The following is a 22,650-nucleotide window of genomic DNA, read 5'->3' on the forward strand; positions in this document are numbered from 1 at the left end:
GCCAATAATAGCCAGTATTCCCATTTTTATATTACCAGTTTTATTATGTATAATTTTATTATTTCCTGGATTTTAAATTCTCGGGAATTTTACATCACTAAACACAAGTGTTGTCGATGTAAGTTCTTTATTCGACATGACAATAAAACTTACTCATTGATAATATCGATGAAGTGGGATATTTCCAACTCAGTAATAAATTACTACTTTACAGTCTGCAGTACACAGTGTAATGCTTTTGTACGCTTCACGTTACACGCCTGTTCGCCAAAATTGGTTCGCCGAAACAGATGTAGATTCAAACTGGCAAAGTTATGAAGGAAACAGGATTTTCTGGACATTTGCCATCGTTCAGTGATGCATAAACCAGTAACACAGTTTCGATATCTGCAATCCGATCTCTTCTTCAGGTGTATAACTAGATTAAAATAAACAAATCATACCACAGCGTTTATTTCAACCTAGTTTGTAACTATTGTTAGGTTAGTTATATACCTGAAGAAGAGATCAGTATGCAGATCTCGAAACGCAGTATTGCTGAGTTTTTGTTATCACTGAACGATGGCAAATGTCCAGAAATATCCCGTTTCCTTCACAATCCTTTATCGTCAAAAATAAATTTAAAACAAATAATTTGGAGTTAGTATTACACGAGCGCTATCAAAGTAACGCACATTCATAAATTAGTCCTGAATGTTGTATTTGATTTCTTTATTGTAATACATTTACTATAGTTATACTTTTTTATTGCTACAATTTTTTGATTACACAGTTTTCATAGGCAACTTTATATTGAGTTACAAACAAAATCTTTTAAATGTATATTTTTCGTGTAAGTTAACCTTCCAGGTTGTAAAATGTATATGATCTGTTTAAAGATAATGATAAAGGATTTTGAATTTAAAACACGTATTACTCAATAAGTTCTAGATTAAAGTATTTAAAACGAATACAACGTTTGATACATTCAGACGTGTCGATTTCCTCCCTTTACTTGCAGTAAATTTAGCAAGCAACTTTACAAAAAGATTTGGAACGCTTGAATAGTCTCTAGCACAAAGGTCTTAGTACTTATCCTTGCGCAAATTCATGGAATCAGACCTCTTTGAATCTATAATTCTCTCTATCGACATATAGCATTCCTATGAGTATGCTATCTCTTTGCACACAGCGTCCTTCCACCGCGTCGTGTCATTAGTGTATTACATTTAAATCGTAAAATATTTTGAACTTTAAATAAACTAAAAGGAAACTATTATTATTGTACAGGTATGTTCATAAGTACAGAACAAACGGCAGGAACAACACAGAACGACAGACAGCTTTTGAACGCTAGCCGGCCTTAAATTGGTGTCAGACTAATCAATAGGCTCCCTTTTCATATCAAACAATTAAACTATCCAAAAATGCAAGGTTGGTCTGGAACATCTCCTGTTGTCAAAGGGCGTTCTACTCTGTTGATGAGTATGGGATCAGCCGCTGGAATGAAAAGTTTTGAAAATTTTGTAAACATTCAGCATGAATATAAACCCCTCCTGCTCTGATATAGAACAAGACTTGTATCTTTTTTGTACTGACAAAACATAATGTAAATTATTAATTTCTTTAATTTACTCTGTTGACGCATGTAGTGCTAATGTTAATTGTCTGTACGCAATAAAGATTATTACCGGTAATACTACACGCGATTGTTAATAAAACTTTAGGTGCAAATTAAATTTCTTACTCGATTGTTAGATATATTAGGTAATTTTTGTACGGTATTAAGGCTGTAACATTATTATACTCGTAGATTTTACAAATTCACTACTTAACAGATTTTTCAAATGTTGGCTGTTGATAAATGCAGGAAAGAACGTTTGTCAGGTCTGCACGAGGAAACGGGGACAGGGACAGAGCTATATTATTGAGTGCGCTCGATCGCTTTCTTAATTGGCTCAGCAGTAAAAATCCCGTTTACACCGATTAAATGTTTTCAATGTCGTAGTACCGTTAACATCCCGGTAGATTTATTGTAATAAAATGTTTTAACTAACCGTCGATTAAAGCAATAAATATTCAGCTTCTGAGTACATTAGAATTATTTATCTATATTATTAATGTTAACTGACATCGGCGTGTTATTTTAAAGTCTTAGTTTTATCTGTGTATACTTTTTAACTGACAATTAAAGAAATCAATAATGAATTTTGTGTATAAGTACATTAATATTATTTACATTTATGTTCAATGTCATCAAGCATGAACTTGTTATTTTATTTTATGTAGATTAGTACCTGTGACGATAGTGTGGTAGTAGATGAATGAGCCTAGTAGACTCCAGAGGTCACTGTGTCCTTCAGTGTGACCTTGGCCGTGACCGACAAAACAAACACGTAGAGAAGCGGGCCAGAGAACGTTCACGTTTGCGTTTCTCGGTCAGGCCTTTTCTGTGGTAACGATTAACACATCCTCATCAAATTTGGTCTTATTTATATACTTGTACGTTCACGCTGTAATATAAATGATACCCTCGTTTGTGTGGTGGTAACGCTCTAGCACTCCTTATGGAATCTAGTCAATCGTATATGCTAGTATCTTCACGCTGTAATATGAATGATACCCTCGTTTTGTGTGGTAACGCTCTACCACTCCTTATAGAATCTGGTCAAGTGTATATACTTGTACGTGTACACTGTTGTATGGATGACACCCTCGTTTGTGTGGTAACTATCTACCACTCCTTATAGAATCTGGTCAAGTGTATATACGTGTACGTGTACACTGTTGTATGGATGACACCCTCGTTTGTGTGGTAACTATCTACCACTCCTTATAGAATCTGGTCAAGTGTATATACTTGTACGTGTACACTGTTGTATGGATGACACCCTCGTTTGTGTGGTAACTATCTACCACTCCTTATAGAATCTGGTCAAGTGTATATACTTGTACGTGTACACTGTTGTATGGATGACACCCTCGTTTGTGTGGTAACTATCTACCACTCCTTATAGAATCTGGTCAAGTGTATATACTTGTACGTGTACACTGTTGTATGGATGACACCCTCGTTTGTGTGGTAACTATCTACCACTCCTTATAGAATCTGGTCAAGTGTATATACGTGTACGTTCACGCTGTAATATGAATGATACCCTCGTTTGTGTGTTAACGCTCTACTATTCCTCATGGAATCTAGTCAATCGTATATGCTTATATGTTCACGATTTAATCGGAATGATACCCTCGTTTGTGTGTTAACGCTCTACTATTCCTCATGGAATCTAGTCAATCGTATATGTTTGTGTGTTCACGATCTAATATGAATGATACCCTCGTTTGTGTGTTAATGCTCTACTATTCCTCATGGAATCTAGTCAAGTGTATATACGTATATGTTCACGATTTAATATGAATGATACCCTCGTTTGTGTACTAACGCTCTACCTATTCCTCATAGAATCTGGTCAAGTGTATATACTTGTACGTGTACACTGTTGTATGGATGACACTCTCGTTTGTGTGGTTAACTGCTCTACCACTCCTTATAGAATCTGGTCAAGTGTATATACGTGTACGTTCACGCTGTAATATAAATGATACCCTCGTTTGTGTGGTAACGCTCTTCCACTCCTTATAGAATCTGGTCAAGTGTATATACTTGTACGTGTACACGATCTGTATGGATGACACCCTCGTTTGTGTGGTAACGCTCTACCACTCCTTATAGAATCTGGTCAAGTGTATATACGTGTACGTTCACGCTGTAATATAAATGATACACTCGTTTGTGTGGTAACGCTCTTCCACTCCTTATAGAATCTGGTCAAGTGTATATACTTGTACGTGTACACTGTTGTATGGATGACACCCTCGTTTGTGTGGTAACGCTCTACCACTCCTTATAGAATCTGGTCAAGTGTATATACGTGTACGTTCACGCTGTAATATGAATGATACACTCGTTTGTGTGGTGGTAACGCTCTAGCACTCCTTTGGAATCTAGTCAATCGTATATGCTAGTATCTTCACGAACTAATAAGAATTAAACCCTCGTTTGTGTGTTAACGCTCTACCATTCCTCCTGGAATCTAGTCAATCGTATATGCTTATATGTTCACGATTTAATATGAATGATACCCTCGTTTGTGTACTAACGCTCTACCACTCCTTATAGAATCTGGTCAATTGTATATGCTTGTATGTTCACGATCTAATATGAATGATACCCTCGTTTGTGTACTAACGCTCTACCACTCCTTATAGAATCTAGTCAATCGTATATGCTTGTACGTTCACGATTTAATATGAATGATACCCTCGTTTGTGTGTTAACGCTCTACCACTCCTCATGGAATCTAGTCAATCGTATATGCTTGTACGTTCACGATTTAATAGGAATGATACCCTCGTTTGTGTGGTAATGCTCTACCACTCCTCACAGAATCTGGTCAAGTATATATACCTGTACGTTCACGATCTAATATGAATGATACCCTCGTTTGTGTACTAACGCTCTACCACTCCTTATAGAATCTGGTCAAGTGTATATGCTTGTATGTTCACGATCTAATATGAATGATACCCTCGTTTGTGTGGTAACGCTCTACCACTCCTTATAGAATCTGGTCAAGTGTATATGCTTGTATGTTCACGATCTAATATGAATGATACCCTCGTTTGTGTGGTAACGCTCTTCCACTCCTTATAGAATCTGGTAAAGTGTATATGCTTGTATGTTCACGCTGTAATATAAATGATACCCTCGTTTGTGTGGTGGTAACGCTCTAGCACTCCTTATGGAATCTAGTCAATCGTATATGCTAGTATCTTCACGATCTAATAAGAATTAAACCCTCGTTTGTGTGTGTTAACGCTCTACCATTCCTCATGGAATCTAGTCAATCGTATATGCTTATATGTTCACGATTTAATAAGAATGATACCCTCGTTTGTGTGTTAACGCTCTACTATTCCTCATGGAATGTAGTCAATCGTATATGTATGTGTGTTCACGATTTAATAGGAATGATACTCTCGTTTGTGTGTTAATGCTCTACCATTCCTCACAGATTCTGGTCAAGTATATATACCTGTACGTTCACGATCTAATATGAATGATACCCTCGTTTGTGTGGTAACGTTCTACCACTCCTCACAGAATCTGGTAAAGTGTATATGCTTGTATGTTCACGATCTAATATGAATGATACCCTCGTTTGTGTACTAACGCTCTACCGCTCCTTATAGAATCTGGTAAAGTGTATATGCTTGTATGTTCACGATCTAATATGAATGATACCCTCGTTTGTGTGGTAACGCTCTACCACTCCTTATAGAATCTAGTCAATCGTATATGCTTGTACGTTCACGATTTAATAGGAATGATACCCTCGTTTGTGTGGTAACGCTCTACCACTCCTTATAGAATCTGGTCAAGTGTATATGCTTGTATGTTCACGATCTAATATGAATGATACCCTCGTTTGTGTGGTAACGCTCTACCACTCCTTATAGAATCTGGTCAAGTGTATATGCTTGTATGTTCACGATTTAATAGGAATGATACCCTCGTTTGTGTGGTAACGCTCTACCACTCCTTATAGAATCTGGTCAAGTGTATATGCTTGTATGTTCACGATCTAATATGAATGATACTCTCGTTTGTGTGGTAACGCTCCATCCATCCGCATGAAATGTCCTTGTACGTGCAAGATTTAATATGTGTGATATCCTCGTTTGTGTACATAAGGAGAACTTGAGGTCAACCGTCCTTTAGATAAAGACCTTGAGTCTTGTACAGATATAGTATAGGTTGACCAGAGGTACCTGTTCCTCCGGACATGTACCGATTTGTTTCTTTAGTTCATTCCTGGAAGAGAATTGTATCATAGAGTTATATATTAGTAATAGTTACTCTATGCCAGTGCCTCATAAAGAAATTGGCTGTTATTTAGAAATACACGCGACATGATCAGGTACGACAATACAGAGCAACACGATTATGTCGAACTTGGAGCAACAATTGATCAGTACCGGTTTTGACATGTAATTCCGTCATTGTATCGTTCGCAGTGTTGTTCCAGATCACATGACTGTAATCCGTCGGCGGTGAACAATAATTCCAATTTAATTATTGAGAAGCAATTAGTACATCGCGAGTGTAAAAACTAATGAGTAATTAATTTAGTTCACCGTTACGTGCCTGTAACGCGTTTCAGTAAACCGCGCCATGAAAAGTTCCAGCAATACACAGAGGTACACGATTATGTCTGTGGTGGACAACAATGCAATTTCATTATTGGGAAGCGTTAATACATCATCAGTGAAACAATTAATGAACGCCGGCTTTGGCTTATAATTCCGATATTGTATCGCCGGTGGTGTTGTCACCTATAACGCGTGGTAGTTAATCCTGTACTACTGAAACTGTAGCATTATTAGAATTTATATCCTGTTAAAACTAGTTTATAGCTACATTTATCGTTTCAATACCATATTTGTAGTTACCTGCTATAAGAATCAGTATGACGATCGGGTGGTCTTTAAGTTTAGTTCTTATATGCAAAAGAAGTAAGTGTTTTCGTACACGGTTGATTGGTCGGATTAAATCAGAGAACGAGGTTTTCTACAAAGTTGTAGCTCGAATGTCGGGAAGAACCGTGGCTTAGCTTTTTTTTTGCAAAATACATATGCTTTTGAAGTTTATTTTTGACGATGGAAGGATTGTGAAGGAAAAAGTATTTTTTCGGACATTTGCCGTCGTTTAGTGAAACAAAAATATCAGTAACACTACGTTTAGAGAACTGCAATCTGATCTCTTCTTCACGTAAATAACTAACCTAACATGTAATTACAAACTAGGCTAAAATAAACAAATCATACCAGAGCGTTGTGACACGCCTAAGTCAGCAATCACAACCACCATGTTGTGTGTCAACTTCACTAACTCTAGAAATATGCACTTGATAAAAAACTAAACACAACACTAATTATTAGACCCTTGGTCTCTGGTCAGTCGTAGGTGATTGATCGACGAATGCAGACGTATTGTGACCTGTATTCTGTAGTTCAGTTTTATTAATTAGTGTTTTGTTTAGTTTTTTATTAAGTGCATGTTTTTAGAGTTAGTGAAGTTGACACACAACATGGTGGTTGTGATTCCTGACTTGGGCGTGTCACAACGCTCTGGTATGATTTGTTATTAAGCCTAGTTTGTAATTATGTGTTAGGTTAGTTATTTACCTGAAGAAGAGATCAGATTGCAGATCTCTAAACGTAGTGTTACTGATTTTATGTTTCACTGAACGATGGCAAATGGTCCGGAAAAATCCTTTTTCCTTCATACATGTGCGGTTATGTAAACGGCTGTTTACTTAAATCTCTTTTACTCCGATATCATGTGGTCTTAAATAGTTAATCACCAGTGCTACAGTTGAAGTACAAGATCAGATAGTTATTTCGGCAGTTTATTTCACGTCGGGAGTTTTGGCGCCTTAAACTCCCCCCAATTCTGAGTAACAGCGCGCTTTCTATTCATCCTTTTTCTCATCTCTTTTCATCCAAATTGGTCTTGCCCTTTTCAAAGACATTTTCCATAAAAAGCGTTTGACTATAATAACTCAAAGACTACGTCAACAAACTGTTCCGTACAAATCCAGCTGTTTAGTGATATTAATAATTTGAATTTAGTGATGAAGCTTACGTGGCCATATACTACATAAGAAGGTATATAAATATTTGTACAACAACGTTGACTTCTCTCGCTCTCACACGCACAAATGAAAAATTTGAAAAATTGCTTTATGGTAATCTTATATTATCCGTCCGTTTAAAAACAATAATAATTTGACTACATCAATTTCACAATGTTAGACTGTTAATGCTACGGACGCGGTGTAGGAGCTGTATACAAAAATTGGAATGAACAATGTAGTATTTATAGAATAACATTTTTAAATGATTCGGATATCATTTAAATTTTAAATTAAACGCTGTTGTGTCATTTAATTTTAACACAACAGGAAAACAGCAAACTTTATGACGAAAAACCTGTGCTTTGCCTTTAATGAATTATCTCTGTAACTATGGATGTACACTGTTATCTGTGGGTTGCCAAACACATTTCAGATGACTAACAAAAGACACTGTTTATGGGCACGAAGCCATGGCTCATGTTCCGGAATCCTATTCAAATAGGATATTCGTCATACGGTTTGCGAACGCCCAAATCTTGACTTTGTTACAAAATTATATTGTAATTAAAAACTATTGTGCGTATTTTATGAAATGAATTTTAGGCACGAAACGTAAGGTAAAGTGACTGCTCTTAATCGCGAATTCTTATACAATCCAGTTGTATATGAGAGTACAGTAGTTATGAATTATAAATCTCGTTGTAAGTATAAATCCCATAACAAAAATCACATTCGTAATTGGATCTTGTTGGTACTTTCAAACGAGGCTGGGATTGGTAATTAACTTAGTAAGTACGTGAATTGAAAATCGTACTCATCAACTGACGCACTATGATCAACAACTGCTTTTCGTTTATTCAAATATTTGTCAGCCAAAGCATATTTTGAAGACATGTATGTTTGGGTGAAAATAGCCTCTTTCGCTCATTATCTCGTTAGATGACGGTGATATAGCTAATGTTTACCTGCCCGGCGTGGTTACATTTATGTTTATTTAGCTAGAATAATACGATTCGAGGAAATTATCGTTTGTTATTTTTAGCCCATCGACAGTGATTTCGGTCTCTCGCAAAAACTATAGCAGTTGACGTTTGTTTTCTTCCCTTATGAAAATTCTATTATCGATTTCCTGGGGAAAAAAAAAAAAAAAAAAAAAAAAAAAAACTAGCTTGTGTATGCAATGGAGATCGGGTCTCACCTTCTTAACAAAGTTAAGTTTGTGTTGCATATGCGTTAGTGTAGAATGTTTAATGAATTATTCATTGCAATTTTTTTAAAGAAGTAAATATTATTATAAAAAGATACATTACAAGTGAAAATTCTTAATTTTACTTATATGTCTACATTATTGTTAGGTCCATCTAAAACACCGCCTCTCCCATTCACTAATACAACTTATAAACACGTGTTATCTTTATGATGTTCTCACGTACCCTCCTTCTTTTCCGCAGGAATTAAGAATTGAGTTTAGAATGAAATGGTGTAGGTAGTTTTATTTTTTAAGTTAATTATATTAACATAATTAATTCTTGTGATATTCTGCACATGTACAAACACTCATATTGTATATGTTAAATTACTTTGGTGCTTCCAGAACTGCAACTTCCAACCCAACCTTTATCTATTAATATAACGTAAACAGTTGCAAAACTTCTTTTGCTCGTACAGTATGGTCTAGTTAGAGGTCAAATAACGTGAAAAAGACTCCCTAATCAGTTATAACTGTTGCATGGAAGCATTTATTGGCTTATTGGCGCTCCGCACTATAGTCATAAAGGCCACAAGAGCATTATTTATTACTATAAAGTATGTGAATTATTATCGCGTTAGTAATATTGAGTTGTATATTTACACTTCACTGTAGATTCGTTGGATTTTAATAATAAGTATTTAATAATATTAAAAATAATTGTAAAGAATTAAACACAGGAAATGGAACTACGTAAACTATAATTTGCAATAGTTATAGTTTTGAAAATTGGTTACCGAGAAACGTAGGTATATGTTCAGATTCAAACTATTTTGCCCTAATTGTGAGAGGTTCCGCGTGTTTCGAGCCAACTAAATAGTGTGAGTCAACTATAATTTGTGTTGTTCACGCACAGCACTAATTTTGTGTAGTGACAAAGATAAGAATTGGGGGCATAAAACGGAATTTTACCCCTTAGGACAGAAAACGATCACTTAGCAAACAATATATAAGGGTTGTATTGCGAGTATCTTAAACAGACGGAACTGTAATATATTGTGATTCTTCTGTAGTTATTGGCTGCTGTGTGTGTGTTAGATATACGGTAATAGCAAATTATTATCAACCGGATTCGTCACTAGTGGTTACCCACCAGTGCGATACCGGGCGATAACATATCGACCGTAATTATTTGAAGAATAATTGTTGTTTGTACTGTTACCATTTTATTAGTCACCGTTTCACAATATTCGGCGATGAGGAATTTGCTTGTCTTTTCGATGTACCCAGGCGGAAAATGTAGCTTTCAAGTTCTTAGTGCCAGTAACTATAGATAGTTTTTAATATCCGCAGCAGGATTTTAAGCCACAGGTGAAACCACTTTTACGCAACGTGCGTCTGGGCAATAAAAGTGTAGGAAAGTAAAGATAAGGTTTCAGTTCCGGCAGTCCACTATTTTAAATTCACTTTCTCTGTCTAGAGGTATAAGGTTCATTCTTGTTTAATGTAAAAGTTTGTCGCCTGAAGAACACTGCTGTACGTGTTAAGTATTCAGTCATATTAACTATTAAGAGGGACCCCCCAAAAATGTCTTTTGGGTGTTTAAAACTTTTTTTGGGGTTGAAATATGGGGGTTTTCGTAAAACGAAGAGGTAGGTTTCTCGGTCCAGCAGCTATACAGGTACATCGCGGATAGGTGTTTTGTCTCACCCTGTATATTATCGTTATCTGTCTCGTTGTACCAAGGTCCGGACCTCTTGTCAGATGTCTATATATATATATATGAAAATTTGTATGTATGTATTTTTCCACGTAGAAGATTTATATGCTATGCCCATTGATGTAATTCGCTACCAGGCAGTGCTGCTGCGAAAGTTGAAAGTTTGAAAAGCGCCTGCCTACTATAAACTGCAATTACGAGACAGTTACATATATTAAATTACCAAATACTATTTGATGTTATGATGTATATTTGTCTTTAAGATCAATTTCTGGTTGAACATAAAGCTTGAGTGTTGTTAGAGTTAGACCACTTTACAATAAAGTACATGTACGTGTACAATGGATATAAACATACACAGAGTTTCTGGGTCGTGGCAACAAGGTAAACTCTACATCGGCGGTGGAAATATATGGGCACATACACATACGGACGAAGCCGCGGGAAACAGCTAGTATTGATATGAAATAGAACATTTATCTGGTTGGAAAGTGCATCACTGACCATTAGAAGACAAATTCGACTCCGTATCCAACCCCACGTTACTTTATCGGTAAGTTGTGTTCAGGGATATTACAAACTTTTACGTGATTTTGATGTTATCGACACCGATCATACTTGTTAGTAATGGTGACTAGATTCATATTAGTTGCATTGGGCCTAGAAGAGAATTGCCTCCAGATATGACATAATCAGATATCTGTACTTGACTACACTTTTTAAGGAGAGGCCGGTCTCCTTTGCAGTCTCATCCTGCCTGCATCCACAAGCCTGTGTGAGGTTCCTACTAAACAAGAATAAAGGCACAATCGAATCAACTAGAAAAATACAATAAAAAATATATTATTACGTCTTTCGGTTAGTCTACACCTTGTCAAGTTGTAGACTCTTCAAACAAGTGTGAGTTTAAATTCCTTTTATCTGTCACTAAAACTTAATCATAATTCCATGAAGCTATCTATGGTTTGGTCAGTGTATAATATTTGATAGGTCTCTCAGACATTCTGTGTTTTTCATTCGATACACTCTGTGACAATCCGTTTGATGAGAAGAAACACTTTCTAATTTTATATAAAGAATCAAAGTAATTTTTTATTCGTATTTATGCTTTAGAAATTAAAGTAGCATACAGTTTTTTTTGCATAGTACTGAATTTTACTGTCTAACCAATAGTGACATTTACGCGTTCGTTTAGGAATGAAGAGTTAAGTCACGTTGGAATTAACTAAAGTTACTTAAATGACGTTACTCTTTTTATTATTTATCAAACTTTCAATGGATGGTGTTCATTTCTTGGTTGGAACAAAACGAAGAGGAATATGTGTAATGCATGGTGGAGAACTGTAGGAGACTCAATATTCCACAGGGCTCAGTGACTGCTTTGCTACAGAACAATAAAGCTATCGTTTAGTTCCTTGGCAGGATCTACGTCTGAGTTCTCTTCGGGCATTGTTCTACAGACAAGTTCTACTCTTCAAGTTAAGATGTTGGCATATCAATCCTTGTTCGTCTACTTTGCCGGAGAACGATATTCTCAGCATTCATGTCTGTATATTTTACACTTCAACAAATGTCTTAAAATGATGTAACAATTATTAGACTTCAAGCTTTTGTTTTAAAATAACTTGAAACATAATCGGTGTTGACACATACACGTAAAAAGAATATAAGAAAAATTCAAGAACGTGTGTGGCAAATACAAGAGCTCAACTACAACTAAAGTAAAATTTTTGGCGCCATTTCTCAACCATCCAAACTTTACATAAACAAAAAAAAGAAAGATTTTAAGAGAGCTACCGATAAGTGCACTGACTGTCACACCTCGATATCTGAATTTTTTTACATTGTACGAGTTTGAAATATGCTAAATTTGAACTCATCATCATCATCATCATCGTCAGACGTTTCCGTTCTCACGGGTCGTCGTCGTACACAGCCTCCTCCACTTTAGTCTATCCTTCCAGGTCTCCTCTTCATCCACCTGTATTTTCTGTAGTCCCCTTCTCTCTATGTCTTTCCACACTTGGTCCTCCCATCTTCCTCTCGGTCTTCCTCTTGGTCTTCTTCCTCCTTCCTCCTTCTCCAGTGCTATTCTAGGCATTCTATTATCTCCCATCCTCTTCACATGCCCCATCCACTGTATTCTTCTTCCTTCCATTGTCTCTTGCAGTGAAACTACCTTCAATCTTTCTCTGGTTATTTCGTTCCTTATTCTATCTCTTCTTGTAGTCTTCTCTATCCCTCTTAAAAATCTCATTTCTGCAGCTTGCAATCTGCTTAAATCATTTTTAGTCCACGTCCACGTCTCTGCTCCATATAATAAAATTGGTTGGAAATAAGATTTATACATCAATACTTTTGATTCTTTCCCAATGTTCCAACTCCACACAATCTTCTTCACCATATTGAAAAACTTTCCACTCTTCCATATTCTGTTTCCTATCTCTTCTCTTATTGTGCCCCTATCTGTTATGATACTTCCTAAATAACAGAATTCCTTCACCTTTTCAAGTCTTTTTCCTTCAACTAACACGTCTTTGTTATTTCCATCCCTTCTCTCTACTTTCATTACTTTACATTTTTGTATGTTCATCTCTAAACCATATTTCTTCGCCACTTTTGCCCATTTGTTTAACTCTCGTTCTAACTCTTCTTCCCTATTTTCCCATATCATTATGTCATCCGCATATGCTATTGTCTTAAGTTCTTCTGCTCCTCTGTTTCCTTGTACTTCTAGAATAATTTCATCCATTATAATATTGAAAAGGAAAGGTGACAATATGCTTCCCTGCCTTACTCCTCTCTCTGTTTTAAAAGTATCTGTATATTTTTCTTCAATTCTTACCCTGTTTTTACTAAATTTGAACTAAATGTAAAAAATTGGAAATTTGAAGAAATGTGACAACTGTAACATACTTTTAGAAAGAGTACTTCTTTAGTAACCTTAAATAAAAATTTTGTATTTGTTAACATTTTTAACGAGGTAACAGTAAAGTAAAGTAAAGTAAAGAAAAACTGTGAAAATGTACAGTTTTGACATTTTGGACCACCCTGTGTACAAGTAGCGAAATGAATTAAATTGGTTTCAAAAATGAAAAGTTTCAGTGGATAGAAAAACTTAAATAAGGTACGGCTTGACCTATCTTTACATTTTAAAATCTTTAAAAAATAGCCTCTCCCACCAGAATGCCATTTAGGGGGTGTTTTAAGATGTTAAAACTAATTTCCCGATTCCTTTGGGGTCGAAATATGTAGGATTTTGTTAAAACGAAGAAGGTAGGTTTCTCTCTTCAAACTTTATACACAACGGACAGGTGGTCTTACTTACCTGTGAATACGAAAATTAAAAGTATTTTTACGATAAACCTATTCAATGATACTTCGGGAGCATTTTCTATTTTGAATAATCTTGATCCAACGGTTCGAAGCCTAATACTAAGAATATCAAATCGATCGTTGCCCTAAATGAATTTTCAATCCGACTTAATGACGAGTCAACAATGCTAAGTATATATCTACTATATGATTCTCAGGGAAACGAATTTATTCGTCAAACAACCAAAACGCTCAATGCACCATTCTGCGTTAACCGGTGGGAGTGTTTGGTAACGATATTATATATCTTCTACTACTCTGTAGTCGGTACTAATATTCAGGGTACAGTATGATAAGTGATTTTTTAGCATCACACGAACCACAGTCATGAAGACAGCAAAGGCGCAGTCATGCTCAATTAGCTTATCCGGTTGTTGCGAAACCCCGGTCCTCTGCGGGCCGTCCCCCTTTATTGCTTTGTTTATGGATCCAGTTGGTTGGGTCTGACATCGAAAAGTTGGTTTCGATCTGTGCCGGACTTGTTGGAGATGATTTCATTCCAACAAGGGCAACTGATAAGAGAGTTTAATTCGCTTAGTACACGTATTGATGGGTTCTGATACGATTCGCTCAAGGAAATATGAATATTAGCGGAAGCAGTGGACATTTGCAACTTGTATTTGGCTATCAGGCACTTAAAGGGTTCAAGTAATTCGTCTGTTAATCATCACTTCTGGGAAAAAGATTATGAAGATGGTAAGGCAGTGATGGGAAGAAGTTAGGATTGAGTAACGCTATCAAAGTAGTGGAATCACCTTCAATTCGGTTCTATAGTAAGTGGTCTATGGCGTCCACAGCAGTTGAAGTAAAGGTGTGATACTACCAGGTGGTCTTCCATAATAGCTATCTTAACCCACCTCAAATTAACAAAATGCAATTACAGTATTTGTCCACAACCTTGGATAGAACCTAACATTTTCTCACAGAAGCCACATTATCATCTCTCATGGATAGTTGCTTTGTGGTTTTAAGACTGGATATCTCAGTGGGTACGTACCGGAGAAGGTGCAGACATCAACCTGAAGATAACTAAGTGTAGGGTCCCAGGGGTTTCATATTCTGTCTGTAACCTTTAATACTTTTTATCAGTACTGTCGACTTTGTGCTCTACCGATTCCTCCACTTATTCTTTTTGATGGTATCTTCATAAAGTCCAACGACACTTTAGTGGACGAGAAATGCATGAAAAGGTCACTTAAAAGTAAACGAAACTTTACTTTTAAAAATGTTGTACAACGTTGTGGTTTTTATAGGATTACTAGCAACGAGTGTGGATCGTCAATGATGAGATCGTCAACGACCTTCAAACGAGCCCTCCCTTACCTACTCATTGAAATGAAATGAGTTCAACTTTTAGGGCTGAAAGGATGTTTTACTCTAATTACGCTTGTGGAATTACTTAAAATGTGAACAATTTGGCAGAAGATTTCAATTTAGCAAATCCTTAAGGTACTGGACAGGCATGTTCTGAGGTTAATGACAGACATCTACATTCAACCCTAAAAATATGACCCTCTAGGGCCTTTTTAAATTGTAGTGGAAAAATTAAAAGAGAAAGCACGGACCAGAATGAGTGTTACGGACCGAGGAACATAATTTTAAAACCTTTTTTATTACGAAAAAAGATAAGATGTAAATGTAACTTGGGTGAGAAGTTTGAAAGCGCTTGACGAATGCACTTGCCACAAAAGTAACCCCTAGCCGAAGGGGGTTAGACTCGATCAATTCGTCTAGACCAGAGAACAGCCGGCGCCGCGACGCGGTCATTATTCTGACTGTACACTTCTTTATGATTTACTAACCACTCAGCGGAAATTCCAGCCACAAGAATTACTGCGAATTCCTTACGTTTTTGAGTAATTTACAGATGGCTGTTTCATATTAAAATCTGTCTCGTTTATGGGCCAATAAACTAAGTAGTGTTGTCATAAAATTCTATTTTTGAAATAATGAATGTCATCCGCATATGTTAACCTTGGAACATTTACGTACATGTGTCGAATTATTTCAATTAAAATTAAGGTTTTAATTTTCAAAATTAAACAATAGTCAGAATTGTTATGTCTTCAAGGCTTTTTACAATAGTAAAATGTTAATGTAAGCCACATTTTCATTAAACAGTAGTAACAATTATTTATTTCATATTTAAATTTGGGGACTTACTGTTTATTTTTAAGCGAAAGAAATCTTGTGGAGGAACAAGTGGTTGTTCAGTGATGGTTAACCGTTGAATGACCTTGTTTTACGTTATAGTCAAATGAAGCGTGAAATTGCTACGGTATAGACTACGTTTGCTTGTTGGACGACTAGTAAACTGATTGTTTGTGACTAATAAGAAAAATAATGACAACACAGCCACCTTCACGGACTCTAAGTATATTAAAGTCGGCGAAGATTTGATAAAGGATATTTCTGATTACTTTGTCTTGAGAGTACAATAATTGCAAAGCCACCGTACTATGGGACCCATCCAAAGATTACATACACATGATTATAAATTGATTGTGTAATTACGTATTATTTGTGTTGAGCTTGTGAGTTATAGTGTGTATTGACTTTATTCAACAAATCATTTTAAATGTATACCTAATAAAATAAATATTAAGAGTAATGTTTAGAATTATATAATGTTTTATAGACACAAAAGTATTGATTTGAAAAGCAAGCATAGTCCTGGCAACCACATTGCAAAACTAAATATCGACTATCATAAAGTATTAGAATACTTCAGTAAATGGGTCTAGGTTAAATTTTCACCAAGTCAATTGAAATCAATAAATTCGATACAAAAATGAGGTAAAAATTATTTATGAAATATGGATCTGTAAAACACTAAAAAATATTCTACTGTTTAATCCACCAGTGAAAGGACAGCAATGGCTTAGTCTACGGTCCAATACGTTGAAGCTTCTAAATTGTGTTACGATTTATCCTCTGTAAGTTTTAACAGTCACATATTGACGAGTTTTGTTTTATTCGATTGTCAAACCAATTCCAAATTAGATGTTTTAATGTATCAGCCTTACAGAGATGCTGAAGATATAGGTACGATTAAATCTACGTATATGTTTTATATACATTTACTCGACACTATCCTACCTATTTCTAGTTGAAAAAATTATCGATAGTTTGGGGCTAAACGGAAAATGGTGGACAAAAGGGAAAAAAGTCAACGGAAAAATGAAAACTCGTGAAGCAAAATGTGTACGACAGTTCAGGGCACACAATTAAAGGGCAAGTGAGAGTCTGAGTGAGGAGGAGGGCGAAGGGAGAGGATTGGGGAGACTTTAATTTGGCCAAAACCACCCCCTGAGTAATGAGCGGTCGTCCCACCGTTTGTCCCGTTACCTTGGAGAGTTCTCCTTGCTCCATGGACAATTCTACATTAAAGCGAATGAGGTAAATCTAAACTATATTGTACTAACAGTATTGCCAGACTTAATTATCGTAGAAGCCCGAAGATTATCAAAATTAATTCCATTTAATATAAAGATTGACAACGCATTCTTCACTTGTTCGAGTAAAGGGGTATTCAATGTTGGTAATGGTCAAACTATCGAGTTGAATTATCTTTTCTGTTCAGTAATACTTAACTAGTTGCTTTTCCCAACGGAGCATTAGTCTTACGAACTTTGGTATGAATTAATTTATCGGTTGACATGTATGATAAAAAGTAAACTCTTTGCCTTACTGGTAGCAAGATAGGGGTTAAGTACTGACGTAGGCTTAGAACGGTTATGACGCTGCTGGTTATGAAAAAAATGGTCTCTAAAAGTTAATTGTTTTTTATTCGTAACTCTTGGACAATATTCTTTACGCGACGGGTCTGTAGACTTAGGGTCACTTAGCTAGTAATCTCCTCAATCCTTAAGAATCACACGCTATTTACAAACCTCTAGCATCTAGAACCTGTAGTTCCTGAGTTAGCCCGGTATCTAGGAGATGTTGTTAAGCACAAATGTTTAGCCAATGGAAAGATAATATGGCCAGAAATATATGTATCTGATTCTCTTCCAGATCTGATTCTTCTACCTGATCCTTTAGGACCCAACATGATAGCCTTTGGTAACTTCCGGTAGTTATAGCACCTAAGAGTTCTCAGTCATAATCGGTCTTTGGGATCTAATTATATACTCTGTGTTCGCCCTACATCCTTAAGCCCTTGGAATTTGGGACCTAAGAATTTTATATATGTAGATTTTTAACCTCTAACTCCATCAAAACTGGAATGCGCTTGCTTTTAGCACCACTTAATGTCTCTGACGTTCAAATTTCCTAGAAAATATCTGTCTTCTGATAGGTTCTGGTAAACTGTTGAGAGCTTCCAGCTGCATCAGTCGGTCTCTGAAATCTCTCGACCTTTACAAATTCTTTGTCTCTGGGTTCTTCTGACCTTGGAAGATTCCGGCCTCTGTGAGTCCTGGCCTGAGAGATCACCCAACCTCTTAAGACTAATAGTTTTTGGAATCACCCGGCCACTGGGAAGTACCAGCCTTAAACGGATGCTGAATTCTGGAAGTTTACTCCATGTGGGAGACTACCTATAGCTACTAGCTTCGGGTATGCTCAATCTCTAGGAGCTTCTGGCCTTTGAGAACGTCCTTTCGTTAAGAGTTTACAGCTGTGGAAGTTTCCGGGCTCTGGAAGCTCCTTACTTCCGGGATTTTGAAATCCTTAGTCCTTGAAATAGAGTGCCCTGATAATACGTGTGCTTGACTATCAACCACTTCTAAGAACCACCATTTCCTAGGGTTTTCAGGAACCTAAGCAACTAATCCTTCAGAGTCCTGTTATTAGATCCACCAGAGTTCCGAGGTCTTTATTAATTATAGTGAGCCAATAAATAATCCCAAAAAAATAGTTATTTTGGTTAAACATTCATGTCTAAGTTTTAATGAGAATGATTTATTTCACACTCCCTGACGTCACAGTCATTCAATGCTAATATTAGTATGTGGAATAGCCATCTTAGCCTTTTTATATAATCAATGCATTTGTAAGACCTGCATAGTAGTTTACGGAAAACGTCTAGGCCTACAACCTCTAGGTAGGCGATTATTAATTTATGGTATTTTTTTAGAACCTTTCTACGCATTTTTCATGCCAAATGTAGTTTAAATTCTTACGATATGCAGCTACTCAATAGCTGTTTCGTGGTATTCATAACATAATAATGCAAATTGCAGTCAAAGGTATAAGTAATTATATGGCATACGTTTAGTCCCGAGGGTCCGTTTGAAACGTTCTCAACAACGTGTTTTTTATTAAAATTGTATTTCATGAAACTTTTGTGCCAATTTTGGTTAGAATCCCATTCATCATTAGACACCCATTCTTCCATATTGCGGGGTACCACAATATATCAATTGTATTCGTTATCCATAAAACCATAAATTACAGCAACGTGGCTGAGATTGGGAGGAGATGTAGGAACCGTACACAATTGTCCGTAACTTAGAGAATGATAATTATGAAATTTCGTCGTTAAGTACATTTTACGTGTTCATTTTCAAATATAAATCCTTAAGCAGTAAAGTCGCTCGAGCACTTGAGTGAGAATAAAAGGAATATCATTTCTCCTAACAATATTCAGACTCGTAAATCCAAGCATCCAACCAGTAATATCATATTCTACTGTTATCTCTGTTGTGACGCATTTACTATTCACTGTTTTACGTTACGACTATATCAAATCTTTATAAGCAAACAAAGTATATTTTTGTACGTCTTTCTCATCAAAGTATGTCTTCATGATTGACAGATACGAAGGGGTAATTGAAATGTAGACTGTTTGTCCTTCATATTATATATATATGTGTGACAGGTGAGAGATCCAGGTTCGAGTCCCGGCGGAGCAAGTACTTTTTGTGATTCAATGTTTATTGAAAAATTAAATAAGGCTATTGCCATTTATACAAATTTGATTAATGTAAACAAAAGTCGTTTGACAGGTATTTGGTCTTCCGATCATATGTTAGTTTAGTTATTTAAACGCTTATGTGACAGATACGGCCAAATACAATATATTTGAATCGTAAAATGTAAGGGCTGTGTGGTGTAATGGTAGCACATTCACCTGGCAAGTGAGAGATCAGGGTTCGAGTCCCGGCGGAGCAAGTACTTTTTGTGATTCAATGTTTATTGAAAAATGTCTATATGAAATATATATATATATATATATATATATATATATATATATATATATATCGTATATAAAAAACATTATATTTGGCATTGTGGAATGTAATGAAAGGCAGTTTTATTTTCACATCGCACTTTGAGATGTAATTACTTTATCGTGTTCATAACCTTAATTTCCAACCTGATTAAATACCGTTTCCAGACCTTGAAACTCAATAGATACATTTTTGCAATATTTAATTGTGACTGGTTATTCATAATATTGTTTACTTGACCACTCAAATTGAGTCTCAGACCTATCTACTCTATTCACGTCACAATTTTGTGGTGGAGAGATGCTCTAATTGTCTCTCATACGCCGACGGAGAGGGCAATGCCTAGAGAAAGCGGAGCCAAATACAAAACGTCTTTATTATAGAGGCTCTTAAAAGTCCTCTTTGACTCTTTCTATCTTTGGAGTGGAGTGGGAGACCCAGCATAGAGACAGTGGAGTGCCGATACAAGTGTGCAAATAGTAAAATCTGCCATTAAATAATTAGGGTTTGAACTTCAGTTCTTTAGATCCGAGGGAGGAACAAAAAAGTTAATTTTCTGTCTTAAAGTTTTAGAACCTGTAACTAAAATTACTGTTATCTTCTTTGTTATCAAACATGAAGCGATACAGCCCCAGGCGACTGAGGTGGTACGGAGTGACGGCAAGCCTAGAGCTGGGCTGCTGTATGTGATAGCCTCAATATACTGCTTGCCCTAGGTGCTGATAAATGGTCTGATGCTCACCGGCTACGATGTCATTTGTTCCGGCTAAGACCACGCTACAGTTTCTAAAGTGGTCGTTAGCTAGCGATCACATCCAGCAGCCAGCTCTAGGCTTGCAGACATTCCTTACTGGTGTTGAGGAGGATATGCCAGCGGGGTTAGCGACTGTTGCCTAGTCCCTCGTAATATAATTGTCTTGTTAGTATTCTCCACCAGGTCTCGAATGCCGTTTGTACCGCCGTTCTCCCCCCCCCTACCGTTATATGCAACCTGTGTTCATCTCCTGTTTGCAGCCAAGGTGCTGACTGTATGCGCAACGGCTCTGCGATTGTCACAGAACAGCCGATTAGGTCCTACTAGCCGTTTTGTTACTGTACTAGTTTAGACACAATATTCGAAAATGAAATATTGACCAAATGGTACATTAAAAATCGTAAAATTTCCTTTGATAGTGTTTATAAAATACAGTACTTCAGTTTCAATCTATGTTAGAATAATTTACATGAAAACCCAAACTGTCATCTTGAAATTGGACAAGTTGGTCTTAATGTGCCAAAGAATACCAGAGGCACGTCTCTGAAAGTCTTTTCAGAATGAGTTATGATTTCAAAAACCAATTATAAATAATTGGTTCAAACAACAATATTCTAGACCACATTTACGTCTTAACCCAGAGATGCACGCCATTTATATACACGCTTTACTTACGACATATTTCTTTTTGATATTTTAAAATTTGTTTCTAAACTCACTCACTCGCTCTAGTCATTGTAACATTGTACGATCAATGTAACATTGTACGATCAATGTTTCACAAAGATCAGATTATAATGTTGAACAACAAGATTTTATTTTTATTTAGATTTTCTTGACCTTTACAGAAAAAAAATTATAGCTACGGAATCAAAGGGATTATTGGATAAATAAATCTATCCTGACATCTCGTGAAGAATTAAAATCTTATTTACCAATTTTTGTGAACGCGGCTGATGAGGAATCTTTTATTGATACTGAAGCAGTTATATTAAACTTGTTAGTCCAAGCCATAAGTGCAAAGTATCAAGAAAAAGTCAAAACATTGTGATGTTTCAAAAACAGCTTAGAACAGCTGTAATATTTGCTGTAGGTGGAAAACCCAACAAAGTACATTCCTGATTAGGGATTATTGCACGAACAAAAATTATTCAAGGCAATTAAGATCAAGAACTATAACAATGTCAATTCACTCATTGTGCACGCACATAAACTAATTACACCCGTTTCTGTTCAACGGGAAATTCTTTGATGAATTTCACTATGTGCGGAGTCAGTGTTATAGAACCGCTGTCGTCCGTGACCGTGATCTCTATCGAGGCGGGGGAGTTAGCGAGCGTGTCGTACAAAAGAGAGAGGCCTAACTCCGGTGACATCAACGTAACGTCTATATGAGTTACACACGCTGTCTTTAGCACATACTAACTCTATTCACGAATCCTGTGTATGTTTCATTCGATAAGGGAATTTTCTTGGTACTTTCGTATTATCAAGTATGTAAATACATACGTTCGTATTGTGAATAGAAAAAGTTAAAAGTTAACCTTTCAGAGCGCTCACGTGATCTGAGATTGAATTTAGGTACCATCTCAAGGGATGTTTTCTTTTTTTCTCCAGAAGTACGAGAAGGTGCCACGAAAGCCCGAACTCACGACCACGATCATTTCCAATCAGTACTTTTCCTACGTCAGATCACGTTAAACGATCCGGCACGTGATCTGACATCGGAAAAGTACTGTTCGAACATGACCGTGGCC

At 36.3% G+C, this 22,650-nt stretch overlaps 1 protein-coding gene across 6 annotated transcripts in view; it reads left to right on the top strand.

The window, feature by feature from the left end:
* The window catches only part of LOC124364352 (GTPase-activating protein skywalker), a 372,369-nt gene that overhangs the window by 210,317 nt on the left and 139,402 nt on the right, over positions 1–22,650 (top strand). The window lies entirely within an intron of this gene.

The sequence above is a fragment of the Homalodisca vitripennis genome, chromosome 6 (genome assembly GCF_021130785.1).
Source record: "Homalodisca vitripennis isolate AUS2020 chromosome 6, UT_GWSS_2.1, whole genome shotgun sequence".
NCBI classification, from domain to species: Eukaryota; Metazoa; Arthropoda; class Insecta; order Hemiptera; family Cicadellidae; genus Homalodisca; species Homalodisca vitripennis.